The sequence below is a fragment of the Perognathus longimembris genome, chromosome 18 (assembly GCF_023159225.1).
Source record: "Perognathus longimembris pacificus isolate PPM17 chromosome 18, ASM2315922v1, whole genome shotgun sequence".
NCBI lineage: Eukaryota > Metazoa > Chordata > Mammalia > Rodentia > Heteromyidae > Perognathus > Perognathus longimembris.
This window is the reverse complement of record NC_063178.1, coordinates 5884357-5897107: the sequence shown is the minus strand read 5'-3', so window position 1 is coordinate 5897107 and position 12751 is coordinate 5884357.

Here is a 12751-nt window from a genome sequence, read left to right as displayed (position 1 = left end):
CAACACTTGGTAGAAACATATTAAGTGTCTCAAAATTCCGCCAACACCCCTAGGTCCTCTGGCAAGACAGAATGAGACATTTAAAAAGTTTTCTGATTCATGTGCTTAAATATCTTGCTCTGGGAAAGCTTTCTTGATTATAAGAATTGCTGCCAAATGCTCATACTCATCTGTAAGCCATGTTTTACATAACCTGCGATTCATGTCCCTTACTTCTTCCTTCCTAATGAGCTCTGGAGAAGTTTGTAGAAAAAAAAACCAGGAAAGTTTATTCATTGTTAATATACATTAAAAGCCAGTGACACACTTGCTAGTCTTTGAGAAAGCTGCAAATGTTTCAATGTGCACATTTATGAACAGCAAATGCTTTGATTTTTGCCAATGTTATGGAGTTGTGAGTGGAGAGGACTCAATCAGAAAAATGAAAATGTAGAAAGTTCTGGACCTCCTTTTTCAGTAAACATGGATGTTTTCTTGAATGAGCTTTAGATGTTAACAAACGTTACCAAATGCAATTGAGGCACAGAAAATTTTATCATAAAAAGTATTAAATCAGTTGATCATCCCTTTAACGACAATTCTAAGAGCTCAGAAATACTAGAAACACAAATTTCAAGACATTAAGAAATGAAATCCTGATTTTCATTATTATGTAAACAAGATTTCTTTTTTGTCCTTGAGCTCACTAACGTATCTGACTATGTATAGAATCAAGAAGAATCACACAGGGGTCACTCATGAGCAGATACCAAATCAAATGTCCAGAGTGCTGAGTAGCATTACATGTCATTAAAAGGAGAGATGGTCTTAGTCCAGGAAAACTTTCTTGATGACATACTGCTGACAAATGCTTTTGCTAATTTGCAATCCATGTGTCATAGAACTTGTAGGTCATTCATTTTAATTAAACAGTCATGGAAAATTCTGTCTAAGCACAGACTAGTCCAAGCTTTTCAATGAAATTAGAATTCTTCTGGCTTACAAGGAAGTTCTTCTGAGATTTAAAAGGTCAAAATTAGCGTCGAATGGGGTTTTAGAGCAGTCCTGGTCCTGGCACATGACAAACGGCTAAATATTTTGATTGATATATATATATACATACATATTGCTGTATCATATATATTATATAAAGTGCATATGAATCTGTCTTTAAGTGTCCTCAGAGCTTTATTGTTGAGTTAAAAGAGTGACATTCAAATTTTTTTTCTGTTTCACAACACATGCCGAAATGAATCATTTCTTGGAAAAATATATGTGCATTACTCATGGCTTCTTCTTGTAGAAGAATCAGAAAAATGTATAAACACGTTTACAGACATTAAAGTTAAATTTTAAAGTAAAATATTGTCCAGATTATATGTTAGTCTTTTGGGACAGGACAAAATATGGTGGAACATTTTAAGAATTAAAATGGTAAATATAATAAAATACAGACTTAATAATTGTGTGGCATGCGTTGACTGGGGGCTATCCCCTTTGAATCATGGCTCAAATATAGCAGACGATAAATGATGTTTTTGAAGGCTATTTATCCGCTCGGAATTCTCTTCTAATGGTTGTTATTGATAGTAAAATCAGAACAAAGAAATGTTATGACCTCATCTGGGAACTATAAATTTTCTAACTCAGAATCCGGTTGACTGATACAGTGGCCAATATTCTTCTTTCCCTACTAGCTAGAGATACTTAAGTAGGCATTAATACGGTTTCACCTGAAATTATTTTTTTCACTACATAAGGGAATTCAAAGCTGCCCTTTAGTGATTACATGTTCTATGTGCATAGCATTTAGCTTTCTATTAACTGCAATCCAGGTACAGGCTGAGATTCTCCTTGAAAGACTCAATTGAGATGAACAGGGTAATAATAATTAGTTGAAAATGAATAATTCTTAGCTGATTACTTCCTACAAGCATAACTAATCTAATGTTTTGCTTCCCATGGCTACAATGCTAATTGTTAAGGCTGTATTAAAACGTAATTGTTATATATCTCAGCTGAGTCCATTAATGAATAGAGCTATAAGACCTATTTTTGAATAGTAAAGCATTGTGTAGCAAGGGCTTAGAAATAGTGTGAAACATGGGCCCCATGCCTTCATTGGTTGCTTGCTGCCCATCAAGAGATTTTGACAGAAGGGAGGGATAAAAGAAGAAACAGAATCTAAGAAATGATGATTTAATGTCATACCTCGTGGGGTATGGGCAGGCTAACCTTAGAAATATCATAACCATTCAGAGAAACTGCTAATTAATAGTTTTCAATATATGTATTAAAACAACGTGGGAATGGTCGTAGGTAAAACAGTGAAGCCAAGCATAGAATTAACCCGGAGCAATGCCCAATTCCTTCCTTAACAATAAGAGCTCAGCATGATGGCATTGCTGTGTAATTCCAAGATTGCTCCAGTGCTGCTCTCTTGGAACCAAAGATGTCAGCAACCTTCCTGGTTTCCCAACTCACATCTGCTTTACCCAGCCTTGACTCGAAGTGTCCCATGACTCCTTTTATTTCCTGGACCTGAGACTCGAACACAGTGCCTTGCTCATGCGGGGCTAATGTTCCACAACTAAGCTGCACCCCCAGATCTGAAGGCTTCCTATCCTTAGGCTCTTTATGGATGGAAGCTTTGCAAAAGCACAAAACAACTATGATCTTCATTTGTGTCCTTATAAAGTCTTCCAGTTCCATCCCATTATTTCTTATCATCTTCTTCTGTACTCTCATCCATCTCCTTCTTCGGTGTTCACACCCAACAGATATTTGTAGACATTTATTATGCTTTTCCCTTCTCATCACTTAGGAGAGTTATTCATATTGAATTCATTTAACGTGTCTTCATAAATCAATGCAAACAGCTCCTTAATCATTTCCTTTGCTTCTCCCTAACCTCCTGTCAATTTCCCCCCTATGTCTTGCACATACAATTAGGAATCCAAAGGCTAAAGAAAAACTCAAATATATGAGCGTGCGAGTTCTACCTAGAGGCTCCTGTCATTTCCTTGCTCAAGGTGATAGTCTTAAGGCTGCGGTTTTAAATTTCATGAATTCCCTACAAGGAATCTGCAGTACCACCACAGGTGGCAATTTGCTTCATAGTATGTTTGGTTGGCTCTTCAAGATCAACTATCCCCAGCTAGCTTGAGATATTGATGCTCAGATCTCAGCACAGGCCTGGCTCTCATGATGGAGGTGTTTACTGAAAAACTTTCTTCTTTTTTTGTCTTTTTCTTTTGTGGCCAGTCCTGGGGCTTGGACTCAGAGCCTGAGCACTGTCCCTGAGCTTCTTTTGCTCAAGGCTAGCACTCTACTACTTGAACCACAACACCACCTCTGGCTCTTTCTGTTTATATGGTACTGAGGAATTGAACCCAAGGCTTCATGTACACTAGGCAAGCACTGTATCACTAAGCTACACTCCCAGCCTCCATTATTCATAATAATTCATATTCATTATGAACTCATAATTGATTTCACTTCACTGTGTAAAAATATATACAGAACACCTTTTCTAGAAAGTGGGATTATTTGACACCCAGGTAAGATTAACAGCCAAAAGGCTTAACGAAAATGACAATTTGATGTTATTTTTGGGAGCCAGTAGTATTTGTGATGAAGACAGTGTGAAATTACAGAGAAGAGTAACATGGATTACAAGAATTTGTTTCAGCTTAAGCAAATTCTGCACTCTCCATTTGTTATTAAGTTACTTACAGTTAAGTTATCTCTTTAGGGCAATTAATTTTCGGGTAGTGGTTTTCTAATGTTCTTGGTCCTAGGCTCAAACAGCTCCCATAAGGAGATATGCATACATTTCCTACCATACCCAAGCTCATACACATGAACACAGTTCATATTCACAAGTTCACACACTCCTTGCAGGCATGTATGTACACAAACACAAGTTCACACAACACATTTTACTCACATAGCTTCATAGACAATCAAAAGTTTATACACATTCATTTACACAGACACAAGGTCACAAACACACGTGTATATGCACACACACACCCAACTGTGTGAGGCCTTCTTTAAATGTTTCAGCCTCAACTTATGACACCGTAATGAAGGAGAAACCAACAGTTTACAAAGAGGAAGACTTAAATTCAACCTTGATGTCAAAATTCATCATTAAATGAGTTAGTTTTATTGAGGCATTTTCACTTTGTGATTTTTAATTCATTTCCAGACACTAAGCATAGACGAGGCTTCTAGGACAGGTCTATAAATGACAAGAAAAACAAAGAAACATGATCTTTTCCAAGCTGAGGTAACCAGTAGGAGATTACAAGGGGTCATGCACAAATATGATTGTATTTTCTTGTTCCTTATAAAATGCCATTCAACCCAATTTGTATGTATTGGAACAGGAAGTGATTGTCTCTCTTTTAACTGTAATATTTGAATGTCAAGATAAAAATAAATTATCTGTTCCTTGACATTCTGATAATACTTTTGACTTAACTTTATCTGTCCCTGACCAGGTTGAATAAAACCACAATAATGTGTGTGTGTGTGTGTGTGTGTGTGTGTGTGTGTGTATTAGTATATGGACACCCTGTGCTGATATTTATCTTAAGTAACACCAGTGTCTATTGATCTAATTTCAAAGAAGAACAAAAATACCCATGGCCATGACAAAAATACATTTTAATATTACTGGAAAAATTAATGTCCAAACAATTTTATATTTTTATTCAAAAGTACTCAAAGCATTTTCAATTCCTTTGGGATGAAATATTTTCAAATGAATATATAAGTGCTTAATTTAGCCACTAAAGTTTAACCAATTATAATTACTCTATATAAATAGCTTTATTTCTTCAAAATGAAACCCCTTGAAAGGAGTTGAAAGGCTTGTTTTGATGAGCTGTCTCAGTATCTTTCTGAATAGTTTTCTTATCTTTAGGTAGTTGTACAAACGAGTTGGCATTCAACAAAGCAACTGAAGAATCTAGTACCTCTTGGTCCATGTCACTTCTTTCAACATTCTCACCCCCCGTTCCCAACCCACCTCTTTTCTTACTTTTCTTAATTTTTAGGTTAGGTATTTGCCACTTCACATAGCAGTTTGTGTATCTCATTGTATCTTGACGTCTAATGCTTCAACATCTTTGCTCCTATTTGACCCAGTCCTTCTGTTACTTCTCTCAGTTCTGTGCTGTATACAATGCATTCTTGCCTGCCTTCTACTCCTTTCCCTTGTTTATTCTTTTACCCCATCCTCTTGCCCCATCACTCTTGTATGCATTCATTTCTGCATACTTATTTGTTGGGCTTTGACTTAGTCTTTTGAAAGAATTAAGACATTTTGCCCTCTCCATAGTCTATTATACTTCAGGTCATTCATTTGTAACTACTTGCTTACTACACAGTGTGCTTACTTATTGATTTATAGGTCCATTCTATCTACCACAAATGAGGGCAACCATGCAACCTGCGATTCTCTGTGTCTGGCTTACTTTACTTAGTATAATTTTTTTTCTGTCTTTCCATTTCCTTATGAATGGTACAATATCATTCTTTCTGATTGATGAGTGGAATTCCACTGTGTATATATACCACATTTTCTTGATCCATTCATTCATTGAGGAGCATCTGGGCTGATTCCATATCTTGGTTATGGTAAACAGTGCTGCAATAAAGATACATATATGTATATATATATACACACACATATATATATATACATATATACACGTATGTGCATATATGTATATCTGTGTGTTTTGTGTCAAAACTATGATAAATTAAGAGATATAAATTAAGAGTTTTAATCTCTCCTCAAGGAACTATAACTGGGCTGGGATGCTTTTCAAGTTGTGTAGCCCTCACCTAATAATCACAAGTCTCTGAGTTCAATCCTAAGGACAAACACAAAAGAAAAAACAGGAGGATGAGAAAAATACAACTATTAAAAGTAATTTTAATTGGTAAGTATGTGAAAATGGTAGAGAGAATAAATATATGCTGTAGCTTAGAGCATTTAAAAATGCTCTTTTCAACTTAGACAAGGACACATTAGCTAAAATACAATGCAAGCGAGCAGATAATTCTTATTAACCAAGGACTGCACACCTGGGCTGGTTCTGAGTCTGGGCTGTTCCATTTGTCAGCCGCTAGACATATGGAGCTACAGCAGAACCCAGGCAGAGTAGAGATGTGCTCTTGGTGTCAAGAACACTCTGGATTTAAAACATGTTCTAAGAACGAGGAAAGGAACAGGGAGAGTTAAGGAGGGAGGAAGAATGGAGGCGCGTAATGTATGCTTTGTGGATATTCACGATGAAGCCTCTCTTCTTCAAATAACGCATGCTAATAAAAAGTCTCTTTACAAGTGTTTACTAAAAGAATCGACTAACTCAGTTGTTTTCTTATTTTTATTGTGCGTCAGATGATAATAAATAGAGTGTTAAACGAGCAACATAGTGAATTTAAATTCATGCGAACTTGGTAACAACCCTGTGTCATGGGCACCATTTTGCCCGCTATTTTAGGTAACTACTGGTGCACAAGCCGTTCAGATACCCTTTCTAAGATGTCTTCTGTCAGTAATGTTGGAGCTCAACAGCCTAAGTCGCGTAAGTCCTAGGATCCAATATTCTGGAAAAATTATCAAAGCAATGCACATGTGCTATAATTGGCAGTAATATCTTCAATCACATCATTTTTTTTCTCAGGAGTGTATTTCTTGTACTGTAATAATTGCTGTGTGCCTGATTGCTGAAATGAGCGTCAAAGAAAATGGGAAAATGGATGCTATCCGTGCTTTGCATGAACCATCTGGTTTTACAATGCCCTGCACATAATAGCAATAACTCACCCTGTCAATTATATCAAACCTCTCTCGATATTGTCAAATATTGTCAAAAAATTAATACTATAGTCCCATTCCCCAGAGTATTATTCTTAACATTAGCTGCCGATCTGCCAATCTTCTCTGGCTTAATCTCTTCCATGTATGATGAACAAGAAGTTGTCCTTTCCTTTTAGAGGAAACATCATTCCAGCCTTTTCCTCCTGATCCACTTGGGTCCTTTGTACAATGATGTTGTATGCACAGGACAAAAAAAAAACTGAGAAGCTGTTGCAAAGTCACCACAGAGCCTTCCATGGAAGATTCTGGAAGCCTGAGTGAAGGAATGCAGCCACCTCAAACGTGCATTTCTTCTGTAGACGGATTACTCAGGCAAGTCATCTCTCTAAGGATATTTTGTTGTGTCCCATTCAGAATTCAGCTTTTAAGCATCCTAGCTTCTTTTCTTTCAGGGTAACTTGTTAAAAAATTTTTTCCTTTTTAAAAACATTTTCTACATGAGAGAGAAAGAGACTTGTCTGAGTCTGGATTACTTTACTTAGCATGATGTCCAGTTCCATTCATTTTGCTGCAAACAATAAGATTTCATTCTTCTGTATTTATGCCAATTGTAAAATATACTATATTTTCATGAGCTGTTCTGGTACTGATGGATGTCAAGGCTGATTTTATATCTTAGCTATTGTGAGATGGTGCAAGGAATGTGGACATTCAGGTGTTCTTTTGTACAATGCCTTCATTTACTCTGAATATATAACAAAGATATTTGGAGACGTTTCATCGTAGTGCTGACTTTAACCTCTTGAGGCATTTCTATACTGTGTTCTGTATGGCCTGTGCCAATCTATATTCCTTCAAGAACACATCGGGTTGCTTTCCCTGCATATCTAAACTCATTTCTTCCTGAAGTTATTTCGTGCTTATGGACCAAGAACAATGTGTACAGCAAAGACAAGCTTTCCTTATAGGTCATAAGGGAGTAGCACATTAGAACCAGTGACTTTCTGCATTAGTCCAAGATCCTAAATTCCTCTTTGGGTTGAGTCTTCCTTCAGCTTTCTTTTTCCAGATAGTCACTTCTTAATCAAAACCAGAATTCAGTGGCACAAGTAACTTCCAATGAAGTGAAAGCCAGGGACAACGTATTTCTAAATGTTTGTAAGACAAATGTGTATGAAGAGGTAACACAGATTTCCTCAGTTCTTCCACAACCTGCCTTTTTGGGGTGTGTGTGTGTGTGTGTGTGTGTGTGTGTGTGAGAGAGAGAGAGAGAGAGAGAGTGTGTGTTGAGATACCATTTTGTTTCATGTGTCAGGTTGCACCTATATTTCTTTTGTAGCTTCAGGTAGCTTTGAACTCATGGTGTCATGGTACTTTCCCCCCAGGCTACCAATTGTTTGGATTACAGGTATGTGCCACGATGTTGTCCTTGACAGTTTTTTCTTTATTCCGTAGGAATCTGTTCAGCCAAGGAGTCATTTGGCACAGTCTGGACATAGATAGGAGACACATGACAGGAGCACAGGACGGTTCCTCAAAGCCCAACTGGGTCATTCTCTAATGGGTCCCCGATGCGCTGTCACACAGTGGCTCAGGTAATCAGTGGTTCTGATTGTCTTCCCGCAATTTTGAGAAGCACAGCCTATACTTAGGATCTTCTCTGTCCTTTAAGCTAGCAAAGATGCAAAAGCAAATGTATTTTTAGTGGTCAAGGCCACTGTCATCAGTGAAGGACATTGCTGCATAATCCCACTGCCTTTTCTCCTGTTTCATAAAACACTCATGTGGAATGGATTTACATTGTTCCTTCTCCTGGGCTGTAGGATTTACTTCTCTGTATCTCTCAAACCCATTTTCTTATTTACCAGTACTGTACCTGTCTCTGCTGCCTCCTCAGTTTGGGCTGTGCGTTTGCTCATGGTGGACCCACAATCTTCTACAAAACTGTCAAGACTGTCTTAAAACAATGCATGTTTTGGGTGTGGTTGATGTTGTCATGCTTATTTGTGGCAATATAAAATTTAAACTTACTAACTAGGTGCTGTACCACTGAGGTCATGCTCCCAACCCTTTTTTACTTTCGTTAGTTTTCCGGGTACGTTTTGTGATTTTCCCAGTATTCGTCGACTGATACCCATTGTGTAACTGGAATCACAAACATACATGGTCACACTCAGTTTGTATGTTGTGAAGGGGTCTGACTCACTCTTCCTGGGCTAGCTTTGGACTGATCTCTGTCTCTTTGAGTAGCTAAGATTTCATGTGTGAGTTACTATACGCAGCCATAAAAATAGTTTTGCTCATGACGTTATCCCTACTATTTGCTATCTTTGATGGCTATTTGTTCCTTTTAGAGGAAAAAAAAATATCCTTAACTTCTGGCCTTTATTTATACTACTTACCTGGCATTTCCCCATCCCATACCCTCTGCACTGCACAATGATGGTTCTTTAATGCCAGGCCATACTGCATTTGTGTCTATTATGGAGACTCAATTCCCTCTGGAATAATCATTTTACAGTTCTTCATTGATGACTTCCCCTTGAGCCATAAGACAGACACCCAGGAAAGACTCTCTGGCCTTTGTAAGTTCTCATCATCACTATAGAACTTCACGTAGCCAGCATCCTTTACCTTTAAAAGATTTGTCTCAGTTTGTAATTGCATACTCTTGAGAGAAAAATCTATGATTCATGCCAGACAACTCCACTACACTGTCATCATCATGGCCACTTACAAATCCTGTTTTGTTAAATGTAGCTATCATCATTATTTCTATTGCAAATTGCTCTGGTTCTAGCTTAAACAAATTTCATGGTACCTGTGAAGCTCTCTCTCTCTCTCTCTCTCTCTCTCTCTCTCTCCCCCCTCTCTCTGGTAGGATTATGCATGCAGCATGGAACACCCAGATTTTTCTGTCAAGATGGGGCCTTGTAAACATGGAGCCTGGATTAATCTGAAATTGACTTCTGGGTATCAGTCTCCATTGTAACTAGGGTAGTAAGTCTGCCCCACTAAATTCAGCTTATTGGTTGACATAAGAGGGTTTTTTTTTTTTTTTTAACATTTTTCCTAGTCTGGCTTCAAACCTGGATCCTCTCAATTTCTGCCTCCTAGGTAGGATTGTGCCAAGAACCACTGACACTTGGCTGACACTGGATTTTCTCGTACAATCCAGACAGGAATCAAGAGCAGTTAAGCCAAATAATTGATGATAGTGGTGATGTTCTCTTTAGTACCTAGGCCAGTGTCAGTTGCAAATGTCTGAAGTATAGGTTTGCTAAGTCCTGTTTCCCTCTTATTGTTGCCATAGGCTATGCAATAAAATATGAAACACATCAGTGAAATGCAGAGGGAGATTTCCAATGATAGCCCGAACCATGTTGATGGTTGAATTTATTGATAGCTAAGTTGGAAAGGGAAGAAAGAATCTTTGGGCCTTTGAAAATTATGGTGTATGGCACTAATTAAAGCCGGGAGCTGTGAGTACAAACGCCTTAACGAGGGCTTTGAGAGGGGAAAGGCCATCCTGATAATGGAAAAAGAATCCTGGGCCTTGGAAGCTCTGGGAGTTAATGCTTACTATTGTCAATGATAGGTTTTTGTTTTTTATTGTTTTTTTGTACTTATGGTCCCTGAAAAATTGCTGCTATTTCAGGAGACAGCAAATCTGGGTAGTCTGGAACCTAAGTTTCAGCATGAGACATTGCTTTGCCTCATTTAGAAGCTCAGTGTCGGTGGCAATTTGCCTTAATGCGTCTCAGCCCCTAATTCATCTGTTAATTTGGGATAGAGTTGCTCTCCAGAGGATGACAGTGTGTCTCTGTGTGCCAGCTGAATTAAGTGACACGTGTAGAGTATTTACTATGGTAAACAGATAAGAAGTGCCCACCAGATTAGTGGAAGTGACAAAGGGAACACAACTATAGAATAGTAGTTTGGTTCTATGGAAAAGTGTCTGGTTAGTTTTTGGTTGTGTCTTTGAGGACACAACCATATATGTTCTAGGATTCCAAGGACTTCTTGCATAAGTCCATAGTCCATAACTGATCTTTGAATACTGAGGGTGAAACAAAAACCCTACCAGGGGAAGAATAAGTGTGGTTACTTCTGAACAAGAGGACAGACGTTGTAAGGATAGGTGAGCGTTGATAGAATTTCCACAGTCCAAGCCATGAGAGAAAATTACAGAGAAAGGAAATGGAAGGCGGATGAGGAGGGAGACAGAGTGTGGAGCAGTACATTCTTTGATTGTGACAGAGGATACATGAGAAAATAGCCACCGAGTAAACAGTTTACACTGAGACGACAGAGCTAAATCGCACACTAAAAATCCCATATCGTATGAGGTCCACTTGCTTAGTATAAAATAATTTAAGCAACAATCATTATAATTTCCTTATGTTATAGAAAGAAAACCGGTAACTGAACAGACCCATGTGGTTGAAAACTTATTTTTGCTTTGGGGCTGTCTGTGTGAATTTAGACAGATAGTTTGGTTTGGCCAACCTGAAGTTTTCTTCTTTGAAAAGTGAGGGATATACTTACCTGAAAGTTGTGGTTAGGGTTATATGATTTAATGCAATCAAAGCACCTAACAGAATGCAGTAGCAAATCATATGTGTTCAGTAAACATTAATTCCAGTTTGTGCCTCTTAGTCGATTGTATATAGTTAACTGCAACATAACGCTAATATCAGGCAGGCATACAAATGATAGCTTTTCAAATTATGTAGTGAAAAAGATTTGTTCACTGGTAACTCAATTCTAGCTATTCAGCAAGCAGAAACTCAGGGAATCATAATTCAAGGCCAGCCAAGGACAGAGAAGATTGTCTTAAAAAATAACCAGCAAAAAGCAGAGCAGTAAACTTGGCTCCAGTGGTAGAGGGTCAGCCAAACAAGCAACAGATCTTCATTCAAATCCAGCACTCATCTGCTTAAGAAAAGAAAATTTGTTTCAGGTTCAAGATATCATGTATTTCTCAATATGATTTCTAGAAATATAAGGTGCAGAATTACCTGCTAAAAGTATATTGTTTTTCCTAGCATGTATTAGTTTTATGTGATAGTAGGTTTCCTTATGTTTCATTTCCCATAAACCTCTCTATTTCTTACCTACTCCTCCCCATTTTCTCTTCTCTAAACAGTTCCTCTTCTACTTCCATGTCTTTTATAAATTGAGATTCTGCATATGAGAGAAGAGATGAAATATTTATCTGCAGATAAGGAGGTGGAGAGATGGAGAAGGAACAGAGAAAAGCATTGTCATAACATGTAGGTTTTTGAAAAATGAAGTCAATTTTAAGAAGAGCAATTGGGCATCATATCTACTGACTGTAGTTAGATCCCAACAAAATAAAATGAAAAGAGCAGATGTATCACTGAAATAGCAAAGGTCAACACAGCTACACAGCGTATGATCTACTGATAGCTCAAGCATGCAAGTTTGATGTTCCTTCACAAGCTGCTTGACTTGTGGAGTATTTGGGAGGAATCATTTAAATACTTAATTCAGGGGAACAGGAACAGTCAGCTCCAAGCCACTTGTGGTGAGGAAAGCAGTAAGCTCACCAGCCATTTCAAGAATAATCTCTTAAAAACTTGCTGTTGCTGCTCTGCTTTATTTTTTAAAATTTGTTTATGTGCTTAAATGCTTAGGCCAGTAGCTATAACCTTTACCTGAACTTGTCAATTCAGAAGATAAGTAAAATGTAAGTAAATAGCCAATGTTATCAATGTAATTAAAAATCGGCTACATCTATACCTGACATAAACTGCACAAAGTGCATTATAGAACATGAAAATAGAGATAAGATTTTTATCATTTGAAAAATGATCATTATACATTTTTATAACCATTGTAATTTATGAAAATAATGATCATTCAAAATGTGATTTAATTTTCTCAAAAGAAAGTGCATATAAAGAT